The sequence below is a fragment of the Dreissena polymorpha genome, chromosome 1 (assembly GCF_020536995.1).
Source record: "Dreissena polymorpha isolate Duluth1 chromosome 1, UMN_Dpol_1.0, whole genome shotgun sequence".
In the NCBI taxonomy this organism is placed as follows: domain Eukaryota; kingdom Metazoa; phylum Mollusca; class Bivalvia; order Myida; family Dreissenidae; genus Dreissena; species Dreissena polymorpha.
Genome location: NC_068355.1, coordinates 74835863 through 74860291, shown reverse-complemented (window position 1 = coordinate 74860291; position 24429 = coordinate 74835863). Strand labels below are relative to the sequence as shown.

Genomic DNA, 24429 nt, shown 5'->3' with positions numbered 1-24429 from the left:
CCGGTGAACTGGAGGACTTGGCGAGTGTTGATGAACGTTGGCCATTCAGATGGGGACAGGGTGGCGAGTTTTTATTGAAATCAGGTGTCTGTTTTTTATCTACTTTTATCCCATTTTCACCGCGACATTGACGGTATAACACGTTGTGGAATATACTTGCTTGTATTCAACACTGTGGAATATACCTGTCGCGTGCACGGACTACTTTTTAAATGACGTCATGCGATATGCGCTAAAATTTGGTCGATATTGTTTGGTTCATTGATCGAATTAAAAGGTCACCCATTAGAAGAAAATGTGCATATTTTGCAGAAATATATATATATAACATATTCACCAAAAGAAATGTTGAAATAAAATATAAAATTACACGATTTTTGTTTTGTTATTTTTTTATTTATATTTACTTTACCACTGAATGATTTTTCATAAGAAACACAGTCGACAAAACTTAAGCTTCAAAATTATACGACCTTCAACCTTTAAATCTAGTCATATGACATAATTTTTCGCCATCCGTATAATGAATCAGCTGATTGATGGCGTCATAAAATGACAAACTTATTGCGTCATTTCCCCCATTTTTTTGACGATTTATTATAAACGCGACTTACTTCACATGTTTTCTACATGTCGAGGGGTGAACGGAAGACTGTTGTAACTCATATTATATTAAGAAGGAGATACTGCAGTTTTCCGTTCAGCCCTCGATGTACTGTATGTCGACATATCTGAATTGTCAATTGATCACATTTTCCTTATTTCGTGTAATGTGCATTGTTTATAACCAAAGCATATACTTTTGACATTTAACTTAAATATTCAGAATGTACAACAAGCCATACACATATCGCAAAGTTCATGAATAATCTGCTATGTTTGCTTTCCTATTTAATTCACGTTAGGCATAGAGCTGTGTAAAGTATAAGATGGTAAAAATAGCACCACACTGGAATTTGGAACGTCCCATTTTGTACACGGGTATTTCCTACTCATTTATCTGTTGTGTACTGGAATGTTTTCCATTCTTTGTGTATTTATATATTAAATTATTTTCTCGTACAATAAGGGCTTTTACCATAGATATATAAAACATTGTGCAAGTTTAAACATAATTATGTTTGTATGCAGAAATCTGCAAATGCAACCGAGTTTACCAACGGCTATTATTAGATAAACTGCTCCGGTTCATTTGAACAGCAGTAATGTAGAGTACATGACGTAGCGTGTGACGAAGAAGAAAGTTTATCGCGTTCATAAACTCATTTGAATAAAGTGATAGAATGGCATAAGGGTCATTATTTAACTATGCTAAAATAATTATTAAAGACCCTAGATGCAATATCGTCAATTATTGAGTTAAATGGATTATTAGATGGATTTTAAAGGATTATTAAAGGTAAGATACTAGTTCTTACGTGTTTTGATTTTTGTTTGTACTTTTGTCGTTCCCTGTTCTTGGGGAAATGATTTTAACATGGGCGCCATTGATGCATCGGATCACACACGGCATACTCATAACATTATATAAAAACACGTTATGCGCGTCCTTAAATTCGTCGTCCGAAGTCGGAAAACGTATTGCCCTGTATATTTTGTCAAATAAAGTGTCAGTCGCTGCAATTGTCTGTTTACTCGTCAAAATTGTCAAGGTCTTCCATAGCTAAAGAAACTTCAGCGTTCAGTTTATTTAGTATTGACAGACCTGTACAAAGTCGCGCCAGTCAAAAATCATAAAAAGCGACATTTAAAGTTATGGTAGCCAGAACTAGGTCGTCGATGGTGTACATGTATGTTGACATCGACAGCATTTTGTCAGGAGCAATCGCCGCCATATTGGATTTTGATCATTTTCTTTCGAAAATAAAACGAATTATAGTAAAGTAAAATCTTCTTTTCGCGGTCGTAATGTGTTAAAATTCGCATACTGCGTAAAATTGAATGTAGGCATATGGTGATATTTTTACTTGTTTTACAGTTTGTGTGTGAATTTTTTAAAGACTATTTTGCGTACCAGAACAAATACATGTATATCACTACGCATGGTTACATTTGTCAGATTTTAAGCGTTTTTATGACTGAATTAAAATTATTGTTAAGGTTATTAGATCTATTTATGTTAAATGTCACGTTGAAAAAATCAAATGGGATAAATAGAATACTAGGATTAGCGTTGAATACAGAGAAGTTTATGTTGCTCGGCTCGAACACCGAAAGCGCTCGCCAAGGCTCGCGCTTCCGGCGTTCTAAGCCTCGCAACATAAACTTCTCTGTATTCAACGCTAACCTAGTATTCACTATATAGCTATTATGTGGTTTGTACATGCGCATCTCGTCTACACTATTCAGTTTTTCTTTTTTAGCTCGCCTGATTGCTCAGGTGAGCTTTTGTAACCGGTCCGTCGTCCGTCCGTCCACATTTGTTCGTAAACATTCTAGAGGCCACATTTATTGTCCGATCTTTATGAAACTTGGTCAGAAGATTTGTCCCAATGATAGCTCGATCAAGTTCGAAACTGGGTCATGCTGTGTCAAAAACTAGGTCACTAGGTTAAAAAAAAGAAAAAAACATTGAAAACACTGTAGAAGTCACATTTCATACCCAATCTTCATGTAACTTTGTCAAAATGGTTGCCTTAATGATATGGTGGTTGAGTTCAAAAGTGGTTCCTGTCTGTTGAAAAGCATGGCCGCCAGTGGGCAGGGCAGTTTTCCTTATTTGGCTATAGAGAAACCTTCTTAACACTCTAAAAGTCACAATTTTTGCCCAATCATCATGAAAGTTGGTCAAAACATTGGTTTTATTGATAGTTGAGTTCGAAAATGGTCTAGATCGGTGAAAAAACATGGCCACCAGTGGGCGGGGCATTTTTCTCTATATGTATATAGTGAAAACATGTGAACACACTAGAAGTCACATTTTTTGCCCAATTTTCATGAAATTTGGTCTGAACATTTGTTTTCTTGATACAAGAGTTGAATTCGAAAATGGTTCCGGTCAGTTGAATAACTTGGCTGCCGGGGGGGGTGCAGTTTCTTATATTTATAAAGTAAAAAAAGCTTGTGAACACTCTAGAAGTCATATTATTTTCCCAATCATCATGAAACTTGGTGAAAAGATTGGTTTTATATATATCTCAGATGAGTTCGCAAATGGTCCCGATCGGTCAAGTTTTCCTCATGTGACTAGAGAGAAACCTTGTGATCGAACACTATAGAAGTCACATTTTTTGCCTAATCATCGTGAAACTTAGTCAATACATTGGTTTTATTGATTTCTCGGACAAGTTGGAAAATGGCTCAGATCGGTGAAACACACTTATTAGCTCACCTGATTGCTCAGGTGAGGTTTTAGGATTGGCCTTTGTCCGCTGTCCGCCCGTCCACATTTGGTTTGTAGCATTCACATTTCTCAAGCAATCTTTATCAAAGTTGCTGAAAGATCTCAGTTAAGTTTGATGATGAGCAAAATCACATAATTAATGCCATAATTATTGCCCTTAGATTGTCCAAATTTTCATTATATTATACAAAATCCTTATAAATACTCTAGAGGTCACAATTTTGTTTCAGATTTTATGAATGTGGGTCATAATATTTATTTTTGGAAGCAAAGTTTGATTTTTGGTAAGGGGGGTCAACTCAAAATAAAGGTCACCGAGTCAAATCTTACAAAAAACAAAAACACTCCATACGCCAGAGTTTTGGTTCAATAATGATGAAACTTGACCAGGATGTTTTTCTGGACAAAATCTAGGTAAAGTTTGACGTTTGGTAAAGATTGAATGAACCGATTCCTCTCAGGTGAGCGAACTAGGGCCATCTTGGCCCTCTTGTTTCAATGTTGGTTTCAACTCTCTGAAGTCTAGAAAGATATTTTGTAGGGAATTCTTGGACACGCTCTGGGAAATCACATAATGCTTATAAGGACCTCATTTATTATGCACCCCTTCGAAGAAGAGGGGGTATATTGTTTTGCACATGTCGGTCCGTCCGTCCACCAGATGGTTTCCGGATGATAACTCAAGAACGCATAGGCCAAGGATCATGAAACTTCAAAGGAACATTGATCATGACTGGCAGATGACCCTTATTGATTTTGAGGTCACTAGGTCAAAGGTCAAGGTCACAGTGACTCGTTCTTGGATGCAGTTTAGGACCACAGTTGCAGATTATATTATGTAATGGTGTCGTGGGGTCTATCTACCAGGGCTAGCGCTGTCCCAAATTTTTTTTGAGCCAACCAGTTTTTATGCCCCCCTTTGAAGAAGAGGGGGTATAATGTTTTGCTTATATCGGTCTGTCGGTCCGTCTGTCCGTCCACAAGATGGTTTCCGGATACTCAAGAACGCTTAGGCCTAGGATCATGAAACTTCATAGGTACAATGATCATGACTCGCAGATGACCCCTATTGATTTTCAGGTCACTATGTCAATGGTCAAGGTCACGGTGACCCAAAATAGTAAAATGGTTTCCGGATGATAACTCGAGAATGCTTACGCCTAGGACCATGAAACTTCATAGGAACATTGATCAATACTTGCAGACGACTCCTGTTGATTTTCAGGTCACTAGGTCAAAGGTCAAGGTCACAGTGACTCGAAACAGTAAAATGGTTTCCGGATGATAACTCAAGAATGCTTAGGATCATGAAACTTCATAGATTCATTGATGGATGACTGGCAGATGACCGCTATTAATTTTCAGGTCACTAGGTCAAAGGTCAAGGTCATAGTGACTCGAAACAGTAAAATGGTTTCCTGATGATAACTCAAGAATAATTAGGCATAGGATCATGAAACTTTATAGGTACATTGATCATGACTGGCAGATGACCCCTATTGATTTTCAGGTCACTAGGTCAAAGGTACATATTTACACAATGGCTGCCCCTACAACTGACAGCCCATATGGGGGGCATGCATGTTTTACAAACAGCCATTGTTTTTATTTTGAAATACCTACCCTGTCTATTAGTTATGGCTCTACAATGGAGATGGTCATGAAGGCTTGAGTCTTTTTGGGGCATGTTGTTATATAGCTGGTGTCTAAGCTAGCAGCTAATTTAATGAACAGGCACTGATTGCCTTCAGCCAAGGGCCTGGCGTATAAGACAGAAATCAGGAATAAATTATTTTGTCCGTTAAATTTTGATTGGATTGGATATGTAGCTCACGTTGTTTTTTTTTGGTTGATTACTTTATTTATGCTTCATACTTATCAATATTCTTTGTTACAAAGATTCTGTCAATGAATAGCTTAATACAACGTTTCTCCACAGAAAAAGGAACGTGAGAAATCGAAAGCAAAGCTTGTATTATTGGACAAAGACTTTGAGAGTGAGAAAGGTGAGTTAGTGAAACGAAAGGACAACGAGATTCATGAGCTGAAGCAGCACCTTGAAGCAGCCCAGAACAATGCAAGTCAGCAGGAGATACAGACCCAGGCACACAAACAAGTGCTAGACAAAACTCAACTTGGAAAAAGAGGCTTTTGAGGTAAGCAAAGCTTGCCGTACAATTTATTAAGCAATTGTTAGATGTAAAAAGTAAAAAAAAAAATATATATATATATATACTTGAAATTGAAGAAAAATGATGTTTACAGCCAAATCTTGGAATGTCTGATGACTTTTTGTTATCAGTTTATCAAAAATTTCATCTTGAATTTACTGTTTTTTATTACTTCAAATGCATGCTATATCCGCCAGAAATATATATATATATTGTTTTTGTTCCTTTCAGTTTGAGCGCGAAAAACTGGAAAAGCAACTGAAGCGCTTGGAAAACGAGCGTGAAACGAGCCAATGGTGTGCTGATAACAGCAAGGGTGGAGGCAGTCATAGCAGAGGAGAACTACAACACAGCCATTCAGGAGAAGCAGAAAATCACATATGAGCTGACAGACATGACAGAGGACAAGGAGCGGCTGGAGAAACAGCTCACTGTGGTAACCATGGGGCTGGATCTACATTCCTTCATACGGTAGTCTTTAATCCGGGTTGTTATTTTATCTGAACAAAATTGCAAATAAAATATTAAGTTTGGAAAGTAATGTTATTTTTCTGTTTTGTAAAATAAGATGATTCTCATATTTCTTTATTGAATTAAACATGTTTAAGGCTACTATTCCATCTGTCCGTATCCGCATCCGTATCCGCATCCGTATCCGCAAAATCATAATACGGACGCTATTTTCCATTTATCCGCATACGTCGAACGTATCTTTCTGTTTTGGAACTGAAAACATGTATGCAGAAGAAGAGTTTTTCCATTTTTAGCTCATCTATTTTTTGAAAAAAAAAAATGAGCTATTGTCATTATCTTGGCGTTGGTGTCGGCGTCCGGTTAAGTTTTGCGTTTAGGTACACTTTTCTCATAAAGTATCAACGCTATTGCATTCAAACTTGGTACACTTACTTACTATCATAAGGGGACTGGGCAGGCAAAGTTAGATAATTCTGGCTTGCATTTGACAGAATTATGTGCCCTTTTTATACTTAGAAAATTGAAAATTTTGGTTAAGTTTTGTGTTAAGGTCCATTTTATTCCTTAAGTATCAAAGCTATTGCTTTCATACTTGCAACACTTTTTTACTATCATAAGGGGACTGTGCAGGCAAAGTAATGTAACTCTGACTGGCATTTTGACGGAATTATGTGCCCTTTTTATACTTAGAAAATTGAAAATTTGGTTAAGTTTTGTGTTTTGGTCCACTTTTTTCTTAAAGTATCAAAGCCCTTGCGTTCATACTTGCAACACTTACTAACTATCGTAAGGGGACTGTGCAGGCAAAGTTATGTAACTCTGACTGGCATTTTGACGGAATTATGGGCCCTTTATACTTGAAAATTTGGTTAAGTTTTGTGTTTTGGTCCACTTTACCCCTAAAGAATCATAGAAATTGCTTTTATACTTGGAACACTCGCAAACTATCATAAGGGGACAGTAAAGGACAAGTTGCATATTTCTAGTTGTCATTTTTACGGAATTATGGCCCTTTTTTGACTTAGTAACTTTGAATATATGGTTACATTTTGTGTTTAGATCCACTTTACTTCTAAAGTATCAAGGCTTTTGCTTTTAAACTTTAAATACTTTCATGCTATCATGAGGGTACTGTACCTGGCAAGTTGAATTTTACCTTGACCTTTGAATGACCTTGACTCTCAAGGTCAAATTATTAAATTTTGCTAAAATTGCCATAACTTCTTTATTAATGATTCGATTCGATTGATACTTTGAAAAATCAACTCTTACCTGACATACCACAATTGACTCCCCCCCCCCCCGAATGCCCCCCCCCCATTATTTTTTTTTAATTAACGATCATCTAATAAATGACCACCACACCCTCACACTATCACCCCCTCCCCAAAAATAAAATGTTTATGCCTCCCAGTAGGGTGGCATATAGCAGATGAACTGTCCGTCAGTGTCAGTCAGTCTGTCTGTCCGTCCGAAAAAAACTTAAACATTGGGCATAACTTTTTTCACTTTTTAAGATAGCAAATTGATATTTGGCATGCATGTGTATCTCATGGAGCTGCTCATTTTGAGTGGTAAAAGGTCAATGTAAAGGTCATCCTTTAAGGTCAAATGTCAAATTTATGGTGTCTGTCCGTCCGAAAACTTTAACATTGGCCATAACTTTTTCAATATTGAAGATCTCATGGAGTTGAACATTTTGAGTGGTAAAAGGTGAAGGTGACGGTCATTCTTTAAGGTCAAATGTCAAATATATGGCGTCTGTCCGTCCGAAAACTTAAATATTGGCCATAACTTTTTTAATCTTGAAGATAGCAACTTGATATTTGGCATGCATGTGTGTCTCATCAAGCTGCATATTTTGAGTGGTGGAAGTTCAAGGTCAAGGACATCCTTCAAGGTCATCCTTCAAGGTCAAAAAAATAAAATAAAATTCAAAGCAGCGTTCTCATGAAGCTGCACATTTTGTGTGGTGAAAGTTCAAGGTCATCCTTCAAGGTTAAGGTCATCCTTCAAGGTCAAAGATAAAAAATCAAATAAAAAATTTCAAAGTGGCATTATCATGAAGCTAAACATTTTGAGTGGTGGAAGTTCAAGGTCAAGGTCATTCTTCAAGGTCAAGGTCATCCTTCAAGGTCAAAGGTCAAAAATCAAAGAAAAAATCAAAGCGGCGTTATCATGAAGCTGCACATTTTGAGTGGTGTAGGTTAAAGGTAAATGTCATCCTTCAAGGTCAAAGGTCAAACAAAATAAAAATTCAAAGCGGCGTTATCATGAAGCTGAACATTTTGAGTGGTGGATGTTCAAGGTCAAGGTAATCCTTCAAGGTAAAAAAAAAGTAAAAAAAATCAAAGCGGCGTTCTCATGAAGCTGCACATTTTGAGTGGTGGAAGTTCAAGGGTAAGGTCATCCTTCAACGTCAAGGTCATCCTTCAAGGTCAAAGGTCAAAAAAATAATAATTAATACAAAGGGGCGTTCTCATGAAGCTGCACATTTTGAGTGGTGGAAGTTTAAGGTCAAGGTCATTCTTCAAGGTCAAGGTCATCCTTTAAGGTCAAAGGTAAAAAAAATAATATTTTCAAAGCGGCGTTATCATGAAGCTGCACATTTTGAGTGGTGGAAGTTCAAGGTCAATGTCATTCTTCAAGGTCAAGGTCATCGTTCAAGGTCAAAGTTAAAAAAAATGTTTCAAAGCGGCCTTCTCATAAAGCTGCACATTTTGAGTGGTGGAAGTTCAAGGTCAAGGTCATCCTTCAAGATCAATGGTAAAAAAAAAATCAAAGCGGGGCAATAGGGGGCATTGTGTTTCTGACAAACACATCTCTTGTTTTTTTCAAACATGGTTAAAAAACACAAATATTTATTTTTATTATTTACTCTTCATAACGTAAGTCTTTTCTCAAACGAGCAATTTAGACTTTAAGAAAATAAATCATATAGTTATAATGATGTCTTTTCGTTTTAGTTTTATATAAATTCAAATACACGCAGTCCTACCAAGTTAAAGAAATGATTTGGAAAATGCGTGATGTCTCATTCCCACTGCCTCGGATAACGACGATAAAGTTGTTTTATGGTGTGTTTGCCTTTGGAATTGTGATTGATTTTACATTGACTTCAAATACACCTTCGGAAGGCTCATTTCTTGCTCGAAAACCCAGGACAGAGCAAGACATAATCGCTTTATTCAAAGCTCACGTCGACGATCAACTGTGCCCTCAATCTTATATCTGCAAAAACAGAACAGATATGACCATGTTAAGATTAACTCACACTTGGCGCAATGCTGCAAAGGTAAGATGTATGCCAAAATGCTAATATTAATATTAAAACAAAAATTATAAAGGCAATACAAATAATAATAATAATAATTATAATAATAATAATAATAATAATAATAATAATAATGCAGCGTTGCAATTAAATATCACGCTTCAATAGATAATTAATTACAAAAAGGCGTCTGTAGTTTGTGTGGATGATTGGGTAAATGTAATTCGTCAAGAACAAATCAGGTATTGGCATTGAACAGGAGATTGTGTTTTAATGAAGAGCTTTTGATGTACACAAATATGCGATAGATAAATTGTTTACTTGGGTATACATGTTATGTCTATTGATTTTACTTTTCATTTCTGGATCTTTTAAGTGTTCGTTATTATGGAAGGGAATATCCGCCAGTCCATGCATGATGTTTAATGACATTCTCATTTTAACTACTGTCATATGCTTTCTGATACATGGTAGTTTCATTTCGTCTTGTTATTTTTGCTATGAAAACATTTCATCTACTTGTCACCTATTGATAAGTTTATAATTACTGTATATATATCTTTACTTCGTGTGTGTTATTGACAACTGCATTTAAACTTTTGGAATTTGTATTAATGCTAATTCTAACGGTATTCATTGTTTCACTTTGTGCATTTGGCTATGTTGCTTCTGAATTTGACAAGCTGTTTATATCTTTGTGGATCTATATTACTTCTTAAGTCGATTGCTAGTGCGTCTCTGATTTAGAATTAGTCTTCGGTTTTGCATACACCGCTATTATAAAAAGTTCACAATGCGAAAAGGGGAACCAGTATTAAATCAAAGTACTGACAGTACTTGTGTGACGATGCTTGTGAAGAGGATGGATATATACAAGCATCAATTTAAGTTGATCTACATCATCACAATTGTGTATGTGGGTACGAAAATAATTTTGGTACACAAACCTTGGGAACGAAATTAAATATGCCAAATACGTTTGGTTGGTTTCTGAGCATTCTTACTGTTAGAAAGGACACATTATACTACAATATTACATAAATGAACATAATGTTTACCAAACAAAATCTGCAAAATTCAGGAAATCATAGGTCTTCACATTTCCAATCGTCACAAAAATGGTGCGTACATAACGTGGCCTTGTTTTGCTTTCGAAAAAAGAAACAATTGTAAGTTAAACATTGACACACGTCAACTAAAACATAAATCGACTGAACAGATGATATGCATTTTGTATTCAATTGATAGAACACTATAAATCTTTACATAAATAAAAGTATTTTGTAAAAAACTTTTAACCTATCCGTTACTCATTAAAATCCGCTATACACCAATAGACTGTACTAAAATAGAAAGAAGAAATAATACAAACCCGTAATATGAAAAAAAGACTTACTCACTAAGTAATCAATGTTTTCAGGACATCTTGGTAATCTGCAAATCCCATGTGATATGTTGATATCGGGTATCATAGTCATTCAAAGAGTCGCAAAATGCTCGAATACAATTTACAAAGCAAAATGTGACTTAAAATGATACCTAAAAATACCAGTTTTGCCGTGTCAGCTGCGAAGATCCATAAAGTCCTACATTCACATCGAATGTACCCTTCGAATTCAATCCATTGTTGACATTAGCGGAGATTTAGTTAATAAATAACTAATATATCCTAATCAGTTTCTAACTAGCCAAACAAGCCGATGTATGCTGCAAGAAAGTTTTGACACGAGTGTAAACATTCATGGAGGCCGCCATTGTTGTATGACCTTGAGGGGTGTGTAGAAATACCGAAATCCCCGAAATTACAGAAATCTCCCGAGACATTTGAAGGTCTTTACAGCGGGGATTTCGGTACCTGATCGTGCTTGTGCAAATATGCACTATGAATTCATACTGGGAATCCCAATAATTAAGTTTATATTATAGTTTGTCACGATCAAACTTGGATAAAAACAATGTTTCATCAGTGATTTCAGTGTATTTTGCAATATTCTATATTAATAACCGCAGTATTTTGGGGAATAATCAATATTTCTGGGGAATTCAGGGAATTTTGGTAATTACGGGGATTTTGGTATTTCTACGACCCGAGCATTATCTCAATCGGACTGGCTCGGTCTTTTACATAGGTCGCCATTGTGAAGATTGTTTTGATGGTATTATACCTTAGACGATGCTGAAAAAGCATCGTCAAAAACCTGATTACAGCGCAAATTGCAGCGTAAATTACTACTGCACTCTAAACATCAAAATCAAATCTCCGGTATCTACCGTGATACATCGACTATCTCTCGATTCCTCCGTAAAAAGCGGCGGAAGAGTAAAAAACTCACCCATCTACATTATGACTATTGTTTTGCTTGGAATCCCACTATTGACACCTTATTCATGTTGTAATCGCTTTGAGAAAAAAGATGCCCAGGTAAGTTCTAATTTTTGTGATTTATTTACGCTATTACAGGAACTTAAAAGCTGAACGTGTCTCTGTAGTAACATGTATCGCATGGCCATGGGATTTGATTTAGTTTGAATTTTACATCGCGGCAACAGTTGTTCATTTATATTGCAATGTCCGGCTCATTAATGATAGAGGAAGGCCCCAAGCCTTAAAAACTAAATCAATTACTTGGATAGGACGGTGGTCCAGGGATATAGCCTCGGAATACGAAAGTTATCAGTTCGAGTCCCGTGAAGAGCGGGGGCAGCCCATTTATCTCTAATTACTGCCAACACATTTTTTTCAATCATTACAGACAGCTACCGGTGTGTAGCACAGAGATATAATAAGATCATCATAAAATGGCAGATATAGATTAGAGTCACAAATGGATATCAGGGTGCGATACTCTAGCTCTTTTTATGCAATGTCTATGAATTTCTTGTTTCTTTATCGTGCTCTGTGTAAAGCACAGATACTTTGGCTACACTCTGGGTTTCATACAAGCTCACGTCTAGTTGGGTTGGAAAAATGGGATTTGTCTCTGAAAGACCCACTGCCCTGTCCGGGATTCGATTCTTAGACTTTTGGATTGGTGGTCAAGCGTAACATCACTGAACCACGATGTATTAATCAACATCAGGCACAAGTAGGCCTACTGGTTAGGTATCCAGGTGGCAGAATAAAGAGTGATAGTATACATTTGGAGAATTTATTTCACAATTGTACACATACTATTTAATAAATATCATTTCTCTAATAGTCAAAAAGTAAATCTAAAAATGCAATATTCAAAATTTGATCATGCAGTTACATATCACTTTGTTATGACCACACATTTATATTGTTATATGAAAACAGGCTCAAATAAGTTAAGTGTTATCCAAGATTAATGAGGCTTATCAGGAACGACACTTTCCACCAAATAAATTTTAGTAAAAAAAGACTTCCTTTAAACGAAATTACCATAAAAGCGGAACATGTCATTATAAAAAGCCTGTGCAGACTACACAGGCTGATCTGTGAAGCCAGTACGCACATGATTTAAGCTGTGTTTTCTCAAAATGGGGCTAATTACTATAGTCACTTTGTTTGCATAAATGTTATGTTTTTGAGTTACCATATTTTGTATTGCATATAATTGTGGTTATTAGATAATGTTCATCGGCAAGAAACACTTCCCTAGCCTTGTAGTGGTTTGCAATTCAGGGATCATGACACAAAATCTCCATGCATATTACAAGTATGGAATTTCAGCAGTATAAATTGTTTTTTTAGGAACATTCTATCTTTACGTGTAGTTTAGGTATATTGCGATCCTCTCATTTGTGATGGAGGATGATCCTTGTCACTATACAACTAGATCAAGTACTTGGGTAGAACGATGGTTCACGAACATTGTCTCTGCCTGAGATACGAAAGTATTTTGTTCAAATTCCGTGATGAGCAGTACAACATCTTTTAACTCTGCTTACTACCAACCCCTTTTTCGAGTATTAAAGTCAGCTATGTACCACAGTCTGCAACTTGATACCTAACCAGGGCCTACTGGTGAGGTATCCAGGTGGCAGACTAGTGATTGATTAGTTAAAGTTTGGAGAACTTATGTCACAATCAATAAATTCGCTTGCTTATAATGTGAAATAAAATGATTTATGGCTAATTCCTGATTCTAAAAAAGTATTCAAACTGTCGAGAAGCATACCTAAAGCTTATGGTTTCTATTGTATGGAGCATAGTCAGGTCATTTATTATTTTAGACTGAAACAAGAGCTGTTTTTGTGAAACACAATGCCCCCTATTTCGCCGCTTTGAATCGATATATTTGATAAAATGCAGAGATGGCAGTGAAGTCGACGACACCATATGGGTCTCTTTCTCATCAGATTTACCGAATCATGACTAATCACGGGCTTGATGGAAAAGACTTCTCGGCTGCTTTTAAAATATTGCAGAATTAGAACAAGCAAAAGACATGGTAAATAACATCATTATGTATTATTATCATTTTCTAAATGTATATACTAAAAATCATGTAGAAACATGAATGAACTTTTATACGAAAACTATTGTTACTGATTCAAGAAATTTTAAAAATGATTTTAAAAATAAATTTTTAACTCGGCTGTTTTCGGAGAAAATCCGAGGTATTGTCATAGCCAGCTCGTCGTGTCGTGTCGTGTCGTGTCGTCCGCGTCGTGCTAAAACCTTAAAGGGGCCTTTTCACAGATTTTGGCATTTTTTTAACTTATTCATTAAATGCTTTATATCGATAAATGTAAACATTGGATCGTAAAAGCTCCAGTAAAAAATCAAGAATAAAATTTAAAAAAGGAAAAGAACATTGCCCGGATCAGGTTTCGAACCAGTGACCCCTGGAGTCCTGCCAGAGTCCTGAAGTAAAAACGCTTTAGCCTACTGAGCTATTCCGCCAAGTACATATACTTGACGTATTTTATACCGTATATAAGCAATCTTCGTAGTTTCACAAAATTTAACGACAAAAACAGAACTCTCCAAATTATTCAATCGTTTCGCGTTGCAACGCTTTATAATTTTTAGGTTTTAAAATCGTCAAAAGATGCATATAATGGCTATATTAGACCATGGTAAATGTTCAGTATTACTGTTTCCTCACAAATATCATAACTAAAACGAAAATTTGCGAATCTGAAACAACTTTTTTCAATTTTGTCAATTTACCAAAGCGTGAAAAGATCCCTTTAACATGTTGTCAAGGTTTTAATCATTGGCTCTAAAATCAAAGTGCTTCAACCTACAACTTTGAAACTTCATATGTAGCTGCACCTTGATGAGTTCTACATGCCACACCCAGTTTTTGGTCACTAGGTTGAACGTCAAGGTCACTGTGAACTCTAAAAAAACTGCACCCGCAGCGAAGCGTGGCACCCGTTATGCGGTGCTCTTGTCATATAGATTATACAAGATTGTTTACACTTGAGATAATGATTTTATAAAAAACAACAAAATCCTTTTCTAAGATATAACTTAAAATAGTATTGTTGATATACAGTAATCGATACAATAAATAATTTTGACTGTTTAACTGTAAAATGACGTCATTTTTTCGACGAAATGACGTCATTATTCCAGCGGGCAGGTCAACAGTTTGATATTCACCGGTAACAGTTTAAAACATTGCAAATGTCTTTTTCGACGAGGAAATAGCAAAAAATAATGAATTATTATCTATATAAGACATCAGGTAATAATGAGAACTGTATGTGCTTCTTTAGTATGGTACTGTTTATACTGTTTGAAATGCCAATTGTGTTGTTGTTTTGGAACGATAATTGCATCGTGTAAATAATGATTTTTTTTTTATTTGAACAATTATGAGATTTTCAATAAAGTGCAAACCACTTTTGCTGCTCTTCATTGGATATATTTCTTAATTAAACGGGCATTGCTTTAACATTTGAGTCTGGCTCTGGGAAAATTGGACTCAATGCATGTGCTCAAAATGTTGTCAGCACAGGCTTATCAGGGACAAAACTTTCAGCCAGAGACTTTTTTTTATAGAAAAAGTCCATATAGCGGAACGTTCATCACTGATTTGCCCTCATAAACACTTAACACACATGCATTAAGACCCGTTTTTCCAGACCGAAGCTCAATTATGTTGTTGCTGTGTGTCTTGTAATGACTGTGGATGAAGCCATCCTTCATGAACTAAATAGCGTGTCAACATGATCTAAATACTCAATAACCTTACTTACAATTTTATTAGAAAATATATGTATTACATGGCATACTGGTTAAATAAATATTAGGATTAAACACACATTACATAAGCATCATCTGAAAAAAATGACCCCTTTGGTCCTGTTGCTAGTGTATTCCAAAACTTACTGCTTATGACTAGACATATGTAACTTTATCATGATCACACAATTGTTTTCAAAACAATCTATACACTTTGTAATATAAGTTAAAAACCTACATATACATGTGAGATTGCCCCTGGTTATATGTAAATGCCTGGATGCATAATAAATAAACTGATTTATATTTGTTAATTACATATACATCATCATGGTTTTATAATTCGTGTAAAATAAATACAATAAAATCACAAAGAAATCAAAGGGGCCTTTTCACATGATGTTGGCATGTTTTGAAGTTTGTCATTAAATGCTCTATATTGATAAATGGAAACATTGGATCTAAAAAGTTTCAGTACAAAAATCAAGAATGTAATTTAAAAGGAAAAGAAAAAAAAGAAACCGTCAGCAGGGCTCGAACCACTGACCCCTGGAGTCCTGGAGTAAAAAGTCTACCCCTTAGACCACTCGGCCTTCCGTCCTCATACAATGAATGATGTATTTTATACTTCTATATATATCCTCGTAGTTTCACAAAATATAGCAACAACAACAGGACTCTTCAGATTATTCAATCATTTCGCGTTGCAACGCTTTATAATTTTCAGATTTTGAATTGTCAAAAGATGCATATAATGGCTATTTTAGAGCATGGTAAATGTTAAGTATTTCTGTTTCCTCACAAATATCATAACTAAAATGAAAATTTGCGAATCTGAAACTTTTTTTTTCAATGTTGTCAATTTACCAAAACGTGAAAAGGACCCTTTAAGACCGGTCATTTTGTTTGCCAAACTTTTTTTTTACATGTAAAAGAAGTAACATATGGAAAACATTGTTGATAGCAAATAATATTGTTGCTACTAGCCTTGTGTGTTCACCTTTTACTTATAAAAGACATAGAATAAGTGTGGAAAAGCACATAACCTCATTAAAGTGTTAGAATTCGGGGTCCTGTCTTAACACAGATCTTATGACACTTTTTGGTTATGACTGAATATTCAGATTACAATAAATAGGCATTTAGCATATGTATGATCCGAAAATAAAAGACATGTGAATATTGAAAGGAAATAAATACAATTGACCCTTGCTCTGGGAAAATGGGGTTAAATGCATGTTCCTAAAGTGTCGTCGCAGATTTACTTGTACGGTCCACACAGGCTAACCAGGAAAGACAATTTCTGGTTTTATGAGATTTTTTGTTTAAAGAAAGTATTTTGAAAAAGAAAATCCCGTCTAGACCGAAAGTGTTGTCCCAAATAAGCATGTGTGGACCAAATAAGCTAATCCGGGACGACATTTCACACACATGCATAAAACCAATTTCACCAGAACGCGGCTCAATTTGACTGAAAACCAGGTCTACTTAACCTAGCCTGTTAACTGGAAACAAGTTATAACTAATGTCTAAATGTCAGCACAACAAAATAGAAAGGCAAGACATTTTTCCAAAAAAATATACCACTGAAATCTAGTAAGAACATATCTGCTTACCAATCTACAAGATGTGTGAACAATATGCTTGTACTTGTAAAATCATCGCAAGATAAGTAAAATAATGTGAAATAAATCAATTTCTCTAATATAATGTTGAGCTTAAGCATGCCAAATGCTCAAATGGCAAACAACAAATTTCTGCATGATTGAATTAACAGTTCAATATGTTCCATCTAGCAGAATATGTCTTATTTGATTTGTCTTATGTGTTCTTAACCTTAATAAATTACCACCTCGGATATGATACAGTGTAACCAAAATTCTTAGCCAAAAAACACATAGCACACTCTATTATCATTATCAGCACACTCAATTATCATTATCATGACATTTAGACTGGTCCCTAAAGGTTTTTCTTAAGCTGCTTGTAGCTCCAATTAATCTGATTCACCCCTGTGCTGGTGTCACTCCCGGGTCTCGGCTAGCTCCTTCAACAGGTGGTCATTAGTTGTAACCAGGGACCTGCATTAACAGTCGGGAAGTGAATGCAGCACATTTGTCTTGTTAACCCCTTTATGCCCAGTGGACTCTCCCACCCTTCTAAATTGGATCAATTTATTTCCAAAAGTAGGGGTGTCTTGTATGTTTATTTATATATTTAGAATATTTCTTACAGAAATTTCTTTAAGCAAACAGCGCAGACCCAGATGAGACGCCGCATTATGCGGCGTCTCATCTGGGTCTACGCTGTTTGCAATGTCCTTTTTTCAGGACGCTAGGCATGTATGGGTTAAGGTTAAAATCATTTAATATGTAGCTTGACTTATGCAAGAGCTTAGGCCTTTTTAATAAACGTAAAGTACACTTCAACACCGTTATTTCGAACACCGATAATCCGAAGTCACCGTTATTTCGAAGTATTTTTCGGGTCCCGATTTTGGTTCTTCTTTGTTTAATGTAAAATTGTATTGTTAATCCGAACTTCGGTTAACCGAGGAAATCGTTTACTCGAAGTGATTCTGTCGGTCCCAACACTATAATTCGCACCTAATTATCAATCTTTAATCCGAAGTCAAAACTGCAAAATACTGATCGTAATTTCACACCTTTGTCGTGGCGCGTCAAAAGCCGATAATTACATCTTTGTCGTCTGCGCGAACGCCGGTGTTCAGAGAGACATCGCGTATTATTTAAAAAAAATGTTTATTCATTTTCGAAAATGTATTCATATGTATGTATGTCTGATCTTTTGTTCTATTCGTTATATTTTATATACTTTAATTATTCTTTGTTTCAAATTGTAAGATTACATTTTGTTATAACCCATACGTTGATATATAGAGACACATGACAATAGTGTATATTATATTTCATGTATTTAGACGATGTACATTTGTATAAGTCTTAATAAACTGTCTGTTCTGTTCTGTCATATTTATATGTTCTGATTTTAGAGAAAAATAAAAACTAGAAAAAGAAACGTTTTATTCCTCCGTTTGTTACAAGTAGAATTTATTGCTATCTGACTTGTTTACGTTTTTAAGCGAGCGTGTAACCGAACAATGCGAATTCCACAACGTTTTACTTTAACAGAATCAAAGAAGTCTTCTGTACAATGTTTATTTCGAATTATCGTTAATCCGAAGTTTTTTTAACGGTCCCGACGACTTCGAAATAACGGTGTTGAAGTGTATATGCAATTGTATAACTGATAACTTATTATAGTTATTGGCCTTGGATTTAGGGCAAAAAAAAATTAATTCTATAACTGATACCAGCAGAGTAACACGTATAACCTTTGTAGTTTGAACCTGACTCAACTCGATAAACGTGTTTATTTGTATCCCATTATTATAAGTGCAGTATAGTGGAATCAGATTTTCTGTATTGCAGCAATGTCTTTACCCAATTGGAAAAAGGACGGGTACACTTGGGAATTAATTTTTGTAATTTAAAAGTGTTTGAAATATCCTAAACTATGGAACTCAAACCATTTACCTTTTTAGAGTTAGCTGCAAAAAGCATTTTTCCTCATCATTAATTATGTAGGGGGTTTCCAGAACAAATTAAACGTACAGGAAGGTCTTGTAAACAATAATTAGGAAGTATTCAATAATAAAGGAATTCTTTAACTTTTCATAGTGACATAAGATGTAGATGAATGAATATTATGAAACAATAGAAATCTTTACATTAAAAAGGAATTAGTGTGGTATAGACTGTAGTTCCAAAATATCTAGCACAGGCCTCTTTAGTGATGCCTACCGGATTACACCTGGGTGTAATAGTCCAGTGCTGACACTGCCACAGTTCCTGTATTTTCATGTTCATGCCTCCTTTTTTTTTTACTAAATTGCCTTTGCAGCACTAGTGCTACTTACAGAGGTTACTTGCAGGTGCTGGTATTGTGTATTCCTGTCACTTGTGTTGACATTCAATAAATCTGCTGCCTGCCTTAAAAGAGCAGCTGCTCTTTGCTGTTGGCTCATACCTGCAAATGTTTTCATGTACATTATTTTTTATTTATAAAAACAAGTCACCATTATGTAGTATAATGATATATTCGAGAGATAATAGCTGTTACGTAGTCAGATATTTCACTTGCTGATCTAAGTTTATATTTTTTTTCTTCATAGAAATATGATCTTATCTGCTTTGATCATGTAAGTACCATCTTTATGGGAAATCTTCAACCCCCCATTATCCTACATGAACTAACATCTTGATTTGTTTGTTGGTATGGCGTTTATGCCCGTGTATTTAACTTATATTAAGACACTTAATTATGCTTCCTGGGTTTCACCAGTACTAGGCTAGGTCTCTGCAGTCTCGCCAGAGGAAACTCCCATGAAAAAATCAGCACCACATGTGAGGATCGAACCCAGGACCTCTGAGTTACAAACCGTAAACATTAAATGGGTCACTAAGCTACACATTATAGATGCAAAGAAAAACAAGATCGATGTACCATTTAAGTCTATAAACGAAAAATCTTCATTAAATGTGTCTGTTTGAAGACACCTGTTAGGTAACTGTTCAACCCGCACTGTGGTCAACTCAAACCCATTTTGATCAACTTATACCTGGTTTTGGTCAAAAACCATTTTGATCAACTTATACCTGGTTTTGGTCAACTGGTACCTATCCAAAGTCATATCGTACCCAATATACAGAAATAGGTGTAAGATGGTCAACATATATTGATAATAGTATGAAACAGTATCAGAAATTTAAACATTTGAAATGAAAAAGAGAAACCATTAAATTCCAGAAAACATAATCATTAATTTTGTTTGTAAATGAGGAAACTGTGCATACGTATTTTTTCATATTGCTTACCATTTTTATTAACTCTATATTGATAAGTGTTCATGCCGTATCGGGGATAAACTAGTAAAAAACAATTAAAATGAATAATTTGAATAAGATACAATTTTACCAACCAAGGTATGATTTGATTACATAAAGACAGTGTTACGAAGATATGCGATGAAAACAGTATGAAATTAATAGTTAAATTCAAACAAGCGAACAGTTAGACTTTTTTATCATCGTAACCCACCTTCTTTACAATGATACTATGGGACGTTTGACGTGTAAATGAAAACAATATAACGTCCATTAACTTCATATATACCTGAATCACAAACCAAATGACACTGGCAACTCAACGTTCGAAATGGGGATTACAATCGTATGCAATTTACCTAATAAACAAGTACAATAAACAAGTTACCTTAACCTGAATAAGAACAGTGGAAAATACGTTCGAAACGACGCGGTAGAGTAATTCATCTGGTAGATATATAAGACAACACCGTTCTAAATATTAAGCTGTTACGAAAACTACAGAAATCTCTGGTTCTCCGTCGTGTATGATTTCAGTATTATTAATGCATTCGTCTTAACGCATTCGACATTCGGCTTTTTTCATGTGAGCAGTTATTCAATTTGGTACATTTTTCCCACAATATACAAATGACACACGGGTGTTCATAGACGAGATTTATCGATATATATGTTCGTTACTCATTCTTCATTAGCAAAACATTTTTCTGCAACATGCTGGAATTTTCAGACGACGAAGTTTTGCTGCTGCATTATGGTATGATTGTAACCTATCGAGTATGACAAATATTTCGGGGACATGGAATTTTTAATGTCCGTCGATGCTGGGGGGAAAGACAACAAAGTGTGCATGGACCGTCTGCCATTCAAAAGAGTGATGAATAATGCAAATAATCAAATAAACAAGACGTTAAACATCATGGTACTTGTCTGCAGTTCGGTGATAGTAAACATGGCGTTATATTTTTGAAACAATGACGATTTCTTCAGTTGCATTAACTTAAACATGTGTATAACATTGATCAACATTCGTTACATGTCCTCCATAAACATAGGTGTTTGTAAACACGACAAAGGCAAGTACTTATTTTAAACACGTGCGTGATATTTACACTAATTATTGATCTATATAATGTATCGAACTGTATTGAAATATTGCATAATAGTTATTATGAGCTTCATGTGTATTGAGCTACAGTACACTGCGCTTCTGATGTGAACATGTACTTACAGATAAATTTGGATTACATGTGTTGGTACTTGCATAAGTATAAGATGTCTCCGCGATATTGTATCACACAAAATGGACAAAACGTCTTTATACTATTTAGATGCCCTATTACAATAACGTTATACGAATTCCACGGTCGTACATTATGTGTTTTGTTTTGTGTATTTCAGCTTAAAAACTAATTTACTGTTTTAATTGACAATGCGTTTTTATCTTTTAATAATTTATGAAAAACAACCTTAACTTGGGATAGCGGGTTCAGTGCGTTTGATGGCGTTAACGCATTGTCTTCCAATTACTATATCAGTTATAAGAACATATCCTCTACAAAACAAAATATTACCTTATCGAGCGTCTTATAACTTCAAATATTTTATAGTTATTAGAACCTTTATTTACTACGTTTATACTCTGCTGAACAATGCATTCTTCCACGTAGCGCAAAAACCTCCGCGTAGAGAGTTAACTGGCTCTGATCAACGCTGTTCAAAGCCATGTCGCCGATGAAAACCACAGAAGATGATCGATTCCTATATGCAGTCCGCACAGGCTAATCAGGGGCGACACTTTCCGTTTTAACTAGATTTTCGGTGAAAAAGGGCTCCCTTTAAAAGAAAAATATCATTAAAGCGGAAAGTATCTTCCCTGATTAGCCGGTGCGGACTGCACAGGCTTATCTGGGACGACACTTTACGCACATGCATTTTGCCCAATTTTCACAGAACAAGACACAAATGGTTTTGTTGTATATGGCTTTAATTAGTTATCTAGTTTTCCTTGTTTGCATGTGAACGATATATAAAATGACAGATTATGTAGATTAGAACATTGCACTAAATGTAATTAAATTATAAAAAATAGAAACTGAATATCCTTCCAGATCAGATATAAAATTACATTAACTGCAAAGGATAATGCAATGTGGGTAGGGTTATTTCAGCGAGGAGTTTGGTACCGCAACGCGTTATTAGCAAGTAAGTAGCGGTACGATGTCAGCTGTTACAACGAAGTAACGCTCAGCGGAATCAAGAGAACACAAGGACAACTTATTTGAAGCCTCACTTACGTAATATGACACTATGTATCGAACAGTTAGAAATAAAGATGACAATATGCATCGAAAAGTGATTCATTAATATGACACTATGTATCGAAAATTGATAACTTAATATGACACTATGTATCGAAAAGTGATAAATTAATATAGCACTATTTAGTGAAAATGCTGTATTTAATTAAACATTTTTAGCGCATCTAAAGTTCCGTTAACACGAACGACTTGGTACATAAACAACTTAATTAATTAATCCTAATGGTTCGTGCGAAGGAACATAATCTCATTCTTAGTATTCTACTAATACATTAAACATGTATCACAACTCTCTTGTAAGTATATATCGTTGCTGTCTTTCGAAAACCGAGTAAGTCAAATTTGGCGCAAAATTTTGTTTGTTTGTATAAGAATGGTGGGTTCACGGGTCATTTTCTGCGACAATACTGGATTTCATATCCAATTAGAAGGCATAATTATGAGCAAGTGAGAAAATCCTGAACACTCATTGGTGCACTAATTGTTTCTGCAAAAACTGCGTAAGTCAATTTATCCAACTTTTCAAAAACATTTAAAAAATATTTTTTTAAGTTTTAAAATATATTAATTTAGATAGTCTTAATTAAAATGGGCATACTTTTTTATTTATGAAAAAGCCTGTAGTTGTCATTTTAATTCTAAAAATGGACTTACGCAGTTTTCTCTTTAATATTTCGTTCCTTTTTTAGACTATCAAAATTATTATTTAAAAAAAATGTTTTTTTTGCCTATTGAAAAGCTGTAAAAATTTTCTTACGCGGTTTTCAAAGAACAGCGACGATATTAGCAAAAACGCTAACGTTGAACCATCCTTGTTTATTGTATGATTGTTTTACAATGTGACGATGTTTTGTTTTTTAGTCATAAAATAGAATTCATACGTTGTGCACAGCTTATTTGACTTCAGACCATCAATTACTAAATACTGATGTTTTACAATTAAAAGGTTCATTTTATGTCGGACGTGTATCTTACCAAGATCTTACCCTTAGCTGACGTCTAGCTTTATCTGTTGTCTTAAATTATTTCATAAGCATACATAAACACGATATGCACTTGATATTAAGATTCGTCTAAAACATCTGCACATCAGAAAAAATCCTCATGAAACTATGCTTAATAAAACTTTCACTGAACGTTTGTCTCTAGTCTTTAAAAGGATAAAAACATCCACAAACTTATAGCTTTCACATAATTAATCCCACGATATTACCTTGTCACAACAGTATCTACGGGAGAGAAATAGAAAGAAACGAGTATAGTCATTTCTCAAATTCAGCTTATATACTTTAACAAACAATACTTTTTATTAGTTAAGTTTTCAATAATAATGTCATTTAATTGTGAAAATGGATCTCCGCCAACCAAGTTGTTTTCACCCTAAACGTATTTGGAAAGACAGTTACTCTTTAATTGGTGTAAAACTTGTAGAGCGACCAAGTGAAACTTAAATTATTTTTACAAGGAGGTTAACATATGTATTTTTAAGACAATTCAACTCGGTTAAGCCTTTCACTTCGTCAGTATATAGTAGTTTGGATCAAAAGTTTGACTGTACATCTGTGTTTTATTTCATTTTAGAAAAATCGAATAAGATATAAGTATGTGTGAAAAACGATGTTTTAGGGATTCCACTCCAAACAATGCCATAAATAGTGTCAATATTTAAACTTGTTTGTAATTAAACTCAACACTATTGTGAATAGTGTAAAATTCATGATAAAACCCTGTTATCGATCATGCCAAGCCTGTATATTGCTTTTGTTTGGAAGATGT

General features: G+C 35.0%; 1 long non-coding RNA gene across 1 annotated transcript; it reads left to right on the top strand.

Annotated features, from left to right (window-relative positions):
* Nucleotides 1–302: 302 nt before the first annotated feature.
* Nucleotides 303–6022, top strand: LOC127866436 (uncharacterized). Its single transcript, XR_008043001.1, has 3 exons — nucleotides 303–1399; nucleotides 5283–5499; nucleotides 5746–6022. It is a non-coding gene; the product is annotated as an uncharacterized LOC127866436 (long non-coding RNA).
* The last annotated feature ends 18407 nt before the right edge of the window (nucleotides 6023–24429 follow it).